The 13,703-nt window shown below is 33.1% G+C and overlaps 1 non-coding gene across 1 annotated transcript; it reads right to left on the minus strand.

Moving 5' to 3' along the window:
• Nucleotides 1–13,632: 13,632 nt before the first annotated feature.
• Trnaa-ggc lies at nt 13,633–13,703 on the minus strand. Its single transcript has one exon. It is a non-coding gene; the product is annotated as a tRNA-Ala (tRNA).

Here is a 13,703-nt window from a genome sequence, read left to right on the forward strand (position 1 = left end):
GTCTTCCTCGTAAGCTAGTCTCATGTCACTTTAAAACAGCTGTATAGGAACACCTTGATACCGGATGCACAAACAGCAGACGTACTCCAACCAACCTCAAAAATCTTGTCTGAATTACCAGTCTTTTCCCGTAATCGATAGAATAGGGTGACCAAACAATGCTTACTTAAGAATCTGGAGGACCAATGAACAGAAATGTACTGTCATTGCTAGGAGAATCAGCACCCCTTTTGTTGTTCTTGTAATGAAACCCAAGTTTTCAGTTGCAAATAGAGTTAAAATTTAAATTTCAAACTGGATCCTGGATGAAGACCCACGCCAAAAAATCCTTGTTGGTAAAATTTCCCCTCTGAGGTTTTAAAAGTATTCCTGAAGAATGTTGGGTAGAATAGGAAAATTTTCGGCAATGGAAATCCACGTTTAGAGTACATTTTAAAACTTTTTTTAGCATCATATCGTTTTAGTCACGCAATATTAAACCCAAAGGAAAATTTAAAAGATTTAAGCCCGTGCGTCACCCGTGGGACGAAACCTGGGTTTTAAAGTTAAGCATCGTCAACGAAGCACGAAATATGAGATGCCATATTAGCTCCCAATGTCATATGAGGGCTCAAAACTGAAAAAAGTCACATTCCCCAAATTTTTTTTTCAAAAATTGACTTTTGGGTATATTCAAATTTTATATTCATAGCTTTGCAATATTGATCAAAGGGTTTTTTAAAACCCAAAACTAACGTATCCCATTTTTATTTTAACGGGGGAAAAATTACGTTTGTTTTCAAAACTCTTTTTCCCTCCAAAGTCTTTGAATGCAAAATTCACTTTCTCCATTTCACCCAAAAATAGGAAGGCTTTTTTTTGAGTCACGTGACACTGCACCCTGTATCGTCTGTTTTGCTAATGTTTTGTAAGTGGGAAAGCAGTGTAGTGGTTTTTTTACTTTTTTTTTCTTTTTTTATGCGTTAAATAGTTTAAAAAGGGGGGATATTAGTGAAAGGGCCCAAAGTGATAAAAGTAAAGGGAGAAAACCCAGGAAGAAGGTTCGAGCCCCAAAACCACGGGAAAAAAGGGGCCCAGGAAAAAAAAGAAAAGGAAACCAAAAACCCTTTCCCATACATAACCTTTTATGTTCAAAAAACCTATTTGCCATGTTTAAAAGGGACCGGGTTAATTAAGAAATAAAACTTTTTATTGCAAAAATATTTACTTTTTAACTATTTTTAACTTACGCCCGGTTTTCTGAGGCATAGCTTTTGGATGTTGTCATTCTCTGGGCGTATGCAATTTTAGCAAATAGGATTAGGCCTTTGTTATTTTTGGGACACAAAATGCAATATATCATTGGGGTTTCTCTGAGACAAGAAAATAGAAAAAAATTGCTGAATAAAATTTTTGAATCAGCATATTATTTTTATTTTTTTGTTTTCGATTAAAGCTCCGAAGGGTTTTCCGGATTTTCCTTTCGTGTAACCACACCAAAGGGCCCTACTTTGCCGGGTCATTGACAGCCCCGGACATAAAAAGATTTTATTCTGCTTTTTATAAGGAACATGATAAAATATACCCAAAACAACTTTTTCTTTAAAACATATAACAATGAACGTGATAAAGCAAAAAGACCCAAAAAAAAAAAAAAAAAAATTAAAAAACAAGCTAGAGCAAAATATTTCATAACCCAAACCCTGAGAAGAAAATGGTTTTCCCGGTTTTGTTTGGGTACTTTTCTGAGGGCCTTAAATATTTCCAGATTTTGAATTAATAAAATTGCTGACCGGTTTTTTTACAAAAATGAAATTTCCCCAAAGGGAAAAGGAGAGGCGGGTGACACTACTGGTAACAGATTTGTGGGGGTAAAAAAGAAAGTATTATGACGTTTATTAATAGTTTAAAGTGCAGTGAAACTCATTACCCGTACAAAAAAGAAGTGGCTGGAAATATTTGCCTGCAGAATAAATATAAAGAAGCTCTGGCGAATCTATCGACCCCAAAGCGGGAAAATCACCTTAAAGTGAAAAAACAGTTATTTTAGATATATTTTTTTAAAAGAAAATACAACTTGGGATTCGGATCCCTAGGGTGGAAAGTATGTTTTCTTGGGCCCAGAATTTGGGAGAAAAAATAAAGTCGACAAAGAGTGAAAAGGGGCCGAGCGGAAAAAATGCTTCTTGTTGAGAAACGGGGGCCACAAGCTACGATCACAAGCATTTTTCGGTTTGTTTCAAGAAGACCGTGAAGATCTTTCCCAAATTATCTTTCGGGTTGCCAAAAAAAAACAAACCCCCTTTCCTAAAAATTCCGGAAACAGTCCTCCTACTACACCCGTCAGCTATAAATTTTAAAAAATTTTTGTTTTTGTAAAAGGGGCCCTTCAAAATCCAAAATTGACAAAAAATAATTTAACAGCTTACACGTGGACAGAGAATGAGTTTTCTAAGGGATCCAATGAGATTTCATCCTGTTTATATGACACTTTTTAATTCTATTGATCTGACCCCCCACATGGGGCTGTTTTGACTTATTTGGACGGGTGTGGGGGTCAAAATAAAAATTCAATTTTAATCACTATGGGTGCTCATTTGGGTTTTTCAATTTTCACCTGATAACCCTCAAGGAGGTACAGTTAGTTTTCCCAAAAGACAGGTCATAGTTTTATCCCCCCCGATAGGGTTTTTTGGCAATGTCGAGAAGGAGTTTAAAACGATGTGAAGTAATTGTAAGCCCACAGGAGTAAATTGAATCATAGGAAATTTTGCTACAGGGGAAAAAACTTGGCGGGTTTATACTGTGAACCTTGATTTTGGGAAAACTGGGGGGTGGAGCAACAATACGCAAGACAAATACATGGCATTTTGGTATCCCGTCTTGTGGCGGGTCTACTTTACTTTAAGGGGAGTAATGGTAACAATGAAACGGTTTTGGTACAAGGAGAATGTAAACCCATCGCCTAAAAGCAAATCCCGAACAAGCAGAAGAAGTATAGTAAAAAAAGGGAGAAGCCTTAACAAAATAAGACCAGTGACTATTGTTAAAGGTTTAAAAGTGTTGGAAAGGAAGAAAAAAAAGGCTGATGTAAACACTCTTCTACTAAAACATTATGGAAATGAATGGCGACAGAATGAATCCCCCGGAGTTTTTTAGACTGTATTAGATGACCCCGAAGTCGAAGTTTAATTTGGGGACGATGGGAAGGTTGCCCCGAGCCGAAGGGGATGCCTTGTTACCAAATTTAAAATACTGTACAGAAGTCCTAAATGAATAGGCAATAAAACTTTGGTTTTTCTGATTTCTTCATTTTATGAGTTTTTAAAACCGTACCTTATAAATCCCCCCTTAAAATTTTGTCTAAGCATATTAATTTATTACTATCCCCCCCCCACCCCCCCCCCCCCCCACCCCCCCCCCCCCCCACCCCCCCCCCCCCCCACCCCCCCCCCCCCCCACCCCCCCCCCCCCCCACCCCCCCCCAGTCACTGTGGTATCGTAAATACTGTAGCGAGGTTGATACTTATATCGTGTACATATAAGCTTAACTGGTAGAGATTATAGCGACTGCTGCTCAATTTATTAGGATTATGTTTTAGATATGCTTATTACTATTTTTAGATGTCACTTTGAATATATGAATTGTTGGACTGTTTATCGTTGTTTATATGTCAAGTTGTCTCTTTGTAACGAATCTCTAAGATTTAAGTATACAAACTAAAAAATATTTCTGTCAGTGTTTATGCAGTTGTTACTATTTAATTATCATAATTTTGATTTAAACTGTTGCAATTTTCTTTCTTCAACATAATGAGCAATCAAATTGTGACATAGGGCTGTTTTAGTTATAAATGCTTTTAAAGTCTATTTTAATTTAGCAATTTGATTATAACAACTGTAACATAATTTCATTTCTTATTAAAAATGTACATACAAGATTTGATATAAACATTTTTTGTATTTTGCAAGAACAGAATTTTAAAATGTATTTATAAAAATGTTTTCCTGCATTATGGTTTACCCTCTTCTTTTAAAAGTTTCTAACTATTTGTTTTGTTTACTCAGTAAAAGAAACTTCTTAATAAATGATTAAAAATAAAATGCAGTTTTAAAATTATAAATACCTAAATCTAACTAAAATTTAATATACTGGAATGCCATTGTACTCCTTGGATTATACAAGTATATTTTTATAGGTTTAGTAAATAATTGAAATTAAATTATTTTATATTTTTATTAAAGTTTTGTTTTGGATGAAATAGCTTAACCCATTGCGGATCACTGACGAACTGGGCTCGTCACGCAGCGGCCGGGCTCGGGCTAGGTGACGAGCTCAGGTCGCAAAAGCGGTCTGCTTTTAAATTTCCCTCCAAATAGTTCTGTTTAATGTCTGATAGATCGGGCGATCCGTCTTCACTTGTCTACTAAGAGTGTTTAACAACGGTCTAACGTTTAGAGTTTTCAAAAGTTTTATAAATATCCTACAGATCGCAGTTGTATGTCGAAGTTGAAAAATCATTCATATGAGTTTACTCTCTGCTTTTTAGCGCTTCTGATTGGGTGTTTCCCTCAGTTTGTTATTATAATACTTTTGAGGTTAGTGACACAACTAAACGACGTAGACGTACATGTTGGTGGGTTTAGTGTAGACAATGGCCCGGATGTTGCAATCGATTCGCACGAGCCGCTTTATTTAGACTATGATTCAGACATCATCCCTGCCACGCCGTAACCTTGCTCGCGTGTTATCGTTCCTACATCACGGATACCTCAGCAGGCCCATGTTCCATCTGAACGAATACCTTTGCAGCTGAATTTTCTAGTATACAATAGCGAGCGATACGATGTGGCGCACCATTGCTGTTCGTGCGGCCGCTGACCGTGAATTAATTCGCGCCCGCTGGTGCCCGCGCGCCAAAAACAATACGATCCGCAATGGGTTAAGACATTCACAATAATTTGCATTAAATAAACTAAAATTTAGTCAATGATAGTATTACATGTTTAAATTGCTAGGAACATTTGGAAATGAAAGATATAATAAGTAGTATATATCTGTAGCTACTAGGCGTCAAAAGAGATTCACTTCTCTACAGAGAGATTCCTAAAGCTATGTATTTTGTGTACTTTTTGGGATAGTAAAACTATAAGTTTGTTTATCCCATAAAAAGATTTTAGTTAGATTATCTAAATTTATTTGTATTTGTTGGAAATACAGGGAAACAATGTAAATACACAAGTGTGTATATCCGATCAGAATATTATTTATATTTTATTGTACCGCAACTCTTAAGTCTTGCAGAAATAAAACCAAAGTGAACATAATATTTCCCCTAACTTTTGTTGTGTTTGGGATGGGGAAGAAAAGAATAATCAACTAGCTATGATGTATTTCTAATCTAAAATAAGTTGTCTTTTACCAATTGTCCAAACTTCCAACTTGAGTAATATGAAATGAAATTATTGCCTTACTTCCATCCAGTGGGGAATAAAATTGTGATAATTTAATGGTTTAACAGAAGCTTTAATGTTCGAACAAACAAAATGTTAGTCATAAAATGTGAAATAATGTACTGTGATTTTAGTAGAATGCACTTACAAGACGTATAGCACTCGAGGTCTACAAGGCCTCTGTGTGGGGTGTGTTACAGTAGATGTACATAAGCCATATAACCTCTCACTATGTGAAGTATGTAAGTTCGTAATTGGCAAAGCCAGACGTAACTATTTGATAGGTTAATGAATGTTATGTATATGATATTATACTAAGGTGGTTGATTTGTTTAGACAATATGTACACGTTGTATGATATTTCAGCATAGGGTAATGGTATTTAATTGAAAACCTATTAAAATGTTTTGTTATTTTCCAAAACTTTGTTAGATTTTGTTGTCGTTTTTTTTAATAACGTAGTAAAATCTATGTTGTTGAATATTCAATATTTCCTTTTATTAAATACCGCTCATTTGAGATCTTTTGTATATTCACAGCAGTTAATTTGTGTAAACGTTTGCACATGTTCATATTATAATCCTAAGTGTGCCCCTACTTTGTCTTAGGCTCTTTTAACTGCTTAGCCGCAAGAGCAAATATTTTTGGATCAGTTTTATAACTGCATACTTTTAAGATACTAGCAACTACATACCTCTGCAATTTTTGTAACAAGGCAGAGCGTATGTTTAGTTTGCTATACTATACAGCTCTAGCAATTGCCTAAAAACTCTTAAAACCTCTTTTTATTGTAGTGATAAAATGATAGACAGGCCTATTGTACTTTTGTTGTAGTAAATTATGAAATTACTAATCTTTTGTAAGATACATAGCAAGTTATTATTTGCAGTCAGACATTGCCTTTGAAATTTACATTCATGTGCCTATATGAATAATGAAGGGGACCTTATTTTTTTACTAAGTATTTATTTTGTTATTGTAATGCAACTGTATCTAGATTTAAAGATAGTCAGGTTTAAGTTTACATTGTGGCTGGCTTTGACTTCTTATTTATATCTTAGATGAATAACTAAAGGCAGTTTTTCACAGTTAGTCAAACATTCTACAGATTTCAAAATCAGGACTTTATAAAATGTGTAAATATTTGCACGCAAAATTTGAAGCCTTTTAGATCAGTCTTTTTCTTAAGATATTAAATACTTGTGTACTTTGGTAATGCTCAGCCAAAAAAACCAGTATCAAATGGATTTCCAATGTAAAAAAATCATGTACATATATTTCATGTTTTATATATATATATATATATATTTACATTTGTATAAACGGCAACAGTCTGATTTAAATTTTCAATTAAAGATTTAATCACAAAAAGTACTTGGTAACATGCTTGCCCGGCAAGTGAGAATACTGGGTTCGAGTCCCGAAGGAGGAAGTACTTTTTATGATTCAATCTTTATTGAAAGTTATTGAAAATTTTTTATATATATATATATATATATAATAGAATTGTACGTTCTTTTTCAGTTGACGAACACAATTCTAGCCATCCATCCTAAGAGTAATTCAGTGTTCCCAGTACTTGAAAATACATGAAAAATTCGCCACATTAAATAATGAAGACAGTTTCTTTTTTTTTATAAGTCCAGCCAATTTACACTGTTTTTTACTTTAAAAGATAATAAGTGATTTCATGTGATTCACTCTCAGCTGAGGTAATTTATTCTCAAGCCTTAAATGTGTTGTGGTGTTTAAAAACACTGTATTCACTTGTGAAGGAAACAGGATTTTTCCAGACATTTGCCATCGTTCAGTGAAATAAAAAATCAGTAACACTACGTTTCCTTCACAATCCTTCCATCGTCAAAAATAACCTTCAAACAAAGAATTGTATTCACTTATTTTATGATTACACAACACAGACCTACACTTCATCAGTTATAAAATTAATTGATCAAAATCACACATATTTTATTAGTAACACGCAAGGCATGAAGAAACTATAAGAGAAAGCTGATGGCTGCATATTAAAGTATTGGACTTAAGTCTGGTTTAAAGGAGTGTAGGTTCAAATTCCGTCTGGGATCGGAACACTTCTATTAGCGCTTCCCATATGTGATAACCCTCCTCTCTAATCTGCTTATTAAGATCACCATTTTAAACTACAGTCTTTAGAAGGGGGCAGAGTTTGCTTCATTCATTTGCTACAAACAAGTTAAGTGGCTGGAAGTTACTTTTTCCATTTTTTTAGATTGTAATAAACACCCTATGTTCAGTACAATCCTTTATTAAACGGAGATAATAAACATGTTGAGATGTATGAACTTTATCTTTGTCAGCCATCAATGTAAACTTGCCTAGAGAAGTGACCAGGACATGGTTGATGAAGTATTGGTCTAGGACATAGAGGCTCCAAGTGTATGTGTTCAGAATGTGATATTATTTAGTCATAGGTTAGAAAGTTTTGTTGCATTATATTGCTTTTCTCTACGTTCGGTTTACTTCAACAGGCAGTTACCATTACTCTGGCTAATATTGTTTTATGTCTTAATTTATATTAAAAGTTGACAAAATAATGTTGTTTTTATTTTCATCCTTTTCATACTTTCCTTTAGTCAGATAAAATGTACATACAAGTTTTTGGTTACTTAATTATTAATAATAATATTTATTTGTCATTTAAATTTGTATGTATTATTGACTTTCAAAAGTAACTGCACACAGCCAGATGACACAATATTTGAATTATTACTTACAACTAAAGAGCAACAACTAAAAAACTTTACAAAATAATTTGTGACAAAATGTCTAATACCAATTAATGTAAAAACATTAATTTATTGATAAAACACATATTTAAGAACAAAGAGTATTACTTTCTTTATTTAATTTACAATACAAACTAAAGGTTTCTACGCATACAATATTTCCAAATACAATAAGATGTGGCTTTTAACAGTCTTATATTCTTGTGTTATTCATTGCTTTTTTCCTGATATCATATTTTTACAAACATAATTAAATTTTAAACTATCTTGATGTTTAAATATTGTACATAATGAGATATAAAATAAGTATAAATTACAGTTTGGATTTGTAACTGAAGGAAAGTAGGCCTTGTACCTGCCTTAGTCATGGCTCTAATAAATATGTTTTGTTGAATAAAGATGTCCTGTGTCCTGTTACAGATCACCCACATATCTAAAAACAGACTGGAAGCATTTAAAGTCACTGCTATGACATAACTTTGAGGAACTATATCATTCAATACGTCCTATTAGGTATATAACTCAGGACAGTGAATAATTTGAATGATCTATATGTTGACTCCCAAGATAACTGACTCTATGTGAATCCCTAAAAGTTTTGCCAATCTACTTTTGGAAGGTGGATTTCATTTGAATTAAACATTATATATTTTTTCTTTATTCAGTAAGAGTCTATTCAAAGTGAACCAATGTCTCACCAATCAACATCTCAAGCTTGCAGAGACTCTTACCAACACTGTAAAGATTTTGTCATCTGCATATAGAATGGTTATTAGTTTGACTGCTGATGGTAAATCATTTATATAAATTAGTAACAATAGAGGACCCAGGAATAAGTCCTATGGAACACCTACTTCACAGTAGTCTCATCTATGATACTCATTTATGCATACTATTTTTCTACTAGTTTCATACGAATATGTTTGCATGAGCTTTGGTAAACATACTATCTAAACTTTTTACGAGATTATTATTGTCACACTATCTTTGCTCAGGTCATACAAAGTAGTCTGAGTATATTCTTTACCCTTGAAAACTAGATATATTTTACAAAGTAATCTAGTATACAAATAATCTATATTTTTTATGATATAATGAGTTAAATTTAAACAATTATTTAATTCCAAAAAATTTCCAATGTGTTCATATACACTGACTTTATTAATTTGTCTAATAAGGGAATTACTTAAATAGACTAGCTCTGTGGTTTGTTTTTTGGGACACACTCCATAGACTTAAAGAATGCCTTCACTTAATAGACTAACTATACATTATTGTAAGGAAATAGCCTGACTTGGAGCTATATTTTAATATATTATATGATTGTTATAAACATGAATACAAATCTTGCCAGTTTTCTTACAGCAGTCTGGATATCTTTAGGTTTATTTTTCTTTTCAGCATTATTGTGATTTCATTTACTATGAGGTTCACAACCTTTAAGAAAATTAGGCTCTACATGTGAGTGTTAAGGGAGTAGTAAAGAATATATTTTACTTGACACTAAAGTGTGATTCATTTATTTTTTTACTACTTGTTTCAGAGGGTGTTTTAAGTAAAAGTGTTTGTATTAATACATTAACTGCTGATTCCATAAATTACGTTTTAGTGGTAGAGTGCCAAATTTTTTTTAACTTAAATTCTTGCAACTTTGGGGGTTTTTCCTCTTTACTGAGGACTACTAACTATGATTTTATGATTTATTTATTAATATCATGTTTATAAAGCATCATGCACTTTAGTATGACACTACTATTTATATATATACAAATTTTACTAAAAAACGTACCTGTCTGGCCACTATGCACGGCGCTTTATAATAGGGAAATTTAGTTTTCTTTGTTAGGAGCACAAATACCTCATATGTTTTTTGCTCGCTGACTTCTACAGACACATCAGCTGTCCTGTCACAGAACACAACAGAAAGTTATTAGTCAGTCTCCAAACTGTTTTCCCTCCATTGTGTTTCTGCTAAGTGATGTTACTCTGATTGTTCGTAATGTTCAGTTACTTAGTAAAATAAGTTATCAACTGTGTTCATCTGAAAAGGTTGATCGATAATCCTTCGTCACAGAGTGATTTATATACAGATATAAGTGACGATGGTAGTGTTGAGTCAATGATAGTGATATACTCGATAGTGACAGTGATCCAGATTTTATTCTTGGTATGGACTCTGAAAACTACATTGATGTTAACAGACAGTAATCAGAATTCTAGTGGTGCTAATAACGCTACAAATCACACATCTGGTAGTAGTAATGCTACAAATACCCTGGGTACTGATGTGGGCTGGGACATATATGAGGGTAAGCAACAAATTTCACTCCAATTAGACACCAAAATTCAGTTCACCTGATGATGCAAAGCCTATTAACTTTTTTGAGCATTACTTGAATGATGAAGTAATTGAAATGATCGTTATGGAGACCAATCGCTATGTAAATGATGTAATTTCTAAGCTGTGACTCAGCCGTAATAGAAGACTAAAAGGCTGGAAAAATACAAATATAGAGGAAATGAACAAATTCATTGGTTTGCTTGTACATATGGGTTTAGTATTACTTCCACATATAAGTGATTACTGGTTGAAAAATTCTTTGTATAGCTCCTTTGTTGCCCAAAAAGTAATGAGCAAAACAGATCCAATTACTTTTAAGTTTCTGGCATTTTAATGATAATAAGAAACCTAGAAAAAGATGGGCAAAATGGCAAAGTTAAACCCCTGCTGGTTACACTGAATGACGTATTTCACAACTTTAAAGTAACAGAGAAAGAGTTAGTGATAGGCGAGACAATGATACCATTTCGTGGTAGGCTAGGTTCCCAGCAATACATTCCTTTGAAAAGTGTACAAGTACAGCATCAAAATATTCAAGCTGTGTGATAGATCTGGGTACACATATTCAGTAAAAATATACATAAGGAAAGGTACTGCATGAAGTACCTAAGACAACTCTATTGCTACCAAAGTGGTAAACGAGCTTATGAGAAACAGTTTGAATAAAGGTCATAAGCTATATGTTGACAACTATTACACATCTGTCAATCTTGGCAATCTGATGTCAAATCAAACATATCTGACTGGTGCTTTAAGAATGAACCGCAAAGGTTTACCAAAAAACCTACTGAAAGAAAACATTTGTAAGTGTGAAATAGTGGTGCTCAGAAAACAATGAAGGCATTGTAGTTGTTACTAAGTGGAAGGATAAGGAAGAAGTACACGTGCTCTCCACATTCCATAGGCCTGATTATGTGCTTGAACTTTAAAAAAAGTCGGTGGACCACAAATATTGAAGACCTCAGTTGTCATTGACTACAATAAAGCAAAAGTTGGGATGTCTCTCAGATCAAATGTCATCCTAACACCACTGCAGTGTGAAAGACATTGTGATGGTTTCACAAAGTAGGAGAGGGAACTTCTGCTTGGCCTAAAATAGTTTCCGGAACTGTTAAGACAAATCCTAACACTCATTTTGGTAGGTTTAAATTTACACATGGTAACTAAATGGCCCATAATTTGACAGTATTTGAACAGCTGCTATATAAATAGTCTGTTACTGTAATTTAAAATATAACACTTCAACTGACTATTAGAACCTTTAAGATGTAACAAATATAATTTATATATATATATATATATATATATATATATATATATATATAATCTTACCTTCATGTATGTAAGATCAGTTTTGCAGTTGGTAGTGTTAGGGAAAACAACTGTTTATTATGAGTTAAATATTCAACGCCCATGTTCAGTGTTTCTATTTTTATTACAGTTACAGCTGATTTAAATAACAGTTGTTCAAAAGCTGTCAAATTATGGGCCATTTAGTTGTCCTGTGTAATACGAAACCTTCCATATAATATTTGGTTCTTAACTAATTTTTACAAATAAGGTATCCCTGAAAAGGAAAAAGGCATTTAAAAAACTATGTTGTGTCTTGTAAAATTTTTAGAAAAACAGTGGTTTGTTAGATATTCTTCAAGCAAAAACGAAATGGTCGCCATTTGGAAAATATTAAAACTTATTTAAAAAAATGTTTATATAATACCTTTTGATATGGACCCGTTTTACCAAGTTTTGTAACAATCGTAAAGATGACAAAGATAAAATTGTTTGAATAAAAAAACAAACAAAATGGTGTGTGACTGCTAAAGAAAATGGAAAAAGATATAGAAAATAACAAACTTCAATTAAAAATAAATAATAGTTTAAAAAACTAAAAAACACGCTTTTATAGCTAACCAAACTAAAAATAGAAAATAATTTTTAATTGCAAAGAGTTTATATTATGTTAGTAGAAGGCAAAGCAATCATTTTCATAGTCAATCACCTCAAAATAAAATTATAATAAAATTTAAGTTATTAACAGAATAAATTAATTCAGAGTAAAAAGCATGGGGTGCTTGATATATTAAATATTACAATTATTCTATCGGTAATTATCTTGAGAGGAGACTTATGAAATGTAGTAAAATGCACCCCACGCTTTTTACTCTGAATTAATTTATTCTGTTAATAACTTAAAATTTTATTATAATTTTTATTTTGAGGTGATTTACTATGAAAATGATTGCTTTGCCTTCTACTACCATAATATAAACTCTTTGCAATTAAAAAATTATTTTCTATTTTTTAGTTTGGTTAGCTATAAAAGCGTGTTTTTTAGTTTTTTAAACTATTATTTATTTTTCATTTTTTAGTTTGATTAATCAATTAGTTTCTTGTGGAAATATGGTATTTCTTACGAATCATTCTGCAATCTCATCATTTCATTTAAAGCTTCACTATTGCATGGGGTATTTCCTGTTAACTTAGAGCAATCAAGTTCTTCAATCCGAATACCGTCTAATGATCTTACTCGACTAAGTGCTAACATAGGCTTGTCCAGCAGCAAACTATCGCGAGCCTAGATCAAGGATGTCGGGTCGGACAGGTTTTTGCCCGCTTGGTGCGTTTCTGTCATCAGTGCCTCATTAAAGGTTCTGCCCTATTAATAGCTACCAACGGGGAAATAGCAACCTGCATCGCCTCAATATGACTCCTCGAGCTTGCACTTAAGATGTCGGCTCTGATCCCTGGAGACTCGGAGCTTCGCAGTTCTCTTTAGATTAATTATTGTCGTAAAAATCGAAGGCTGGCATCTAAGCTACCAAGGAACTGTGGCTGTTTGAAACACCTTTGCCGGACTTGAGGGTTAGGTATGTGAAGTATTTAATAAACGTAATGTTTGGCTAGTATATATCATTTATCATTCTTACTGAGCTGTATTAAAACTATTACTTATTTTTTGAGATATACTATTATAAAATGTTACACCCTTAACTAAGTTGAATTTTTCGTATCGTAAATCATTTTATATTTTATCATATAATTTCTATATTCTGATACATATAATTTCAATAAACTTTGAATCGCAAAAAGTACTTGCTCCGCCGGGACTCGAACCCGGATCTCTCACTTGCCAGGTGAATGTGCTACCATTACACCACAGAGCC

The sequence above is a fragment of the Homalodisca vitripennis genome, chromosome 1 (genome assembly GCF_021130785.1).
Source record: "Homalodisca vitripennis isolate AUS2020 chromosome 1, UT_GWSS_2.1, whole genome shotgun sequence".
Taxonomy (NCBI): domain Eukaryota; kingdom Metazoa; phylum Arthropoda; class Insecta; order Hemiptera; family Cicadellidae; genus Homalodisca; species Homalodisca vitripennis.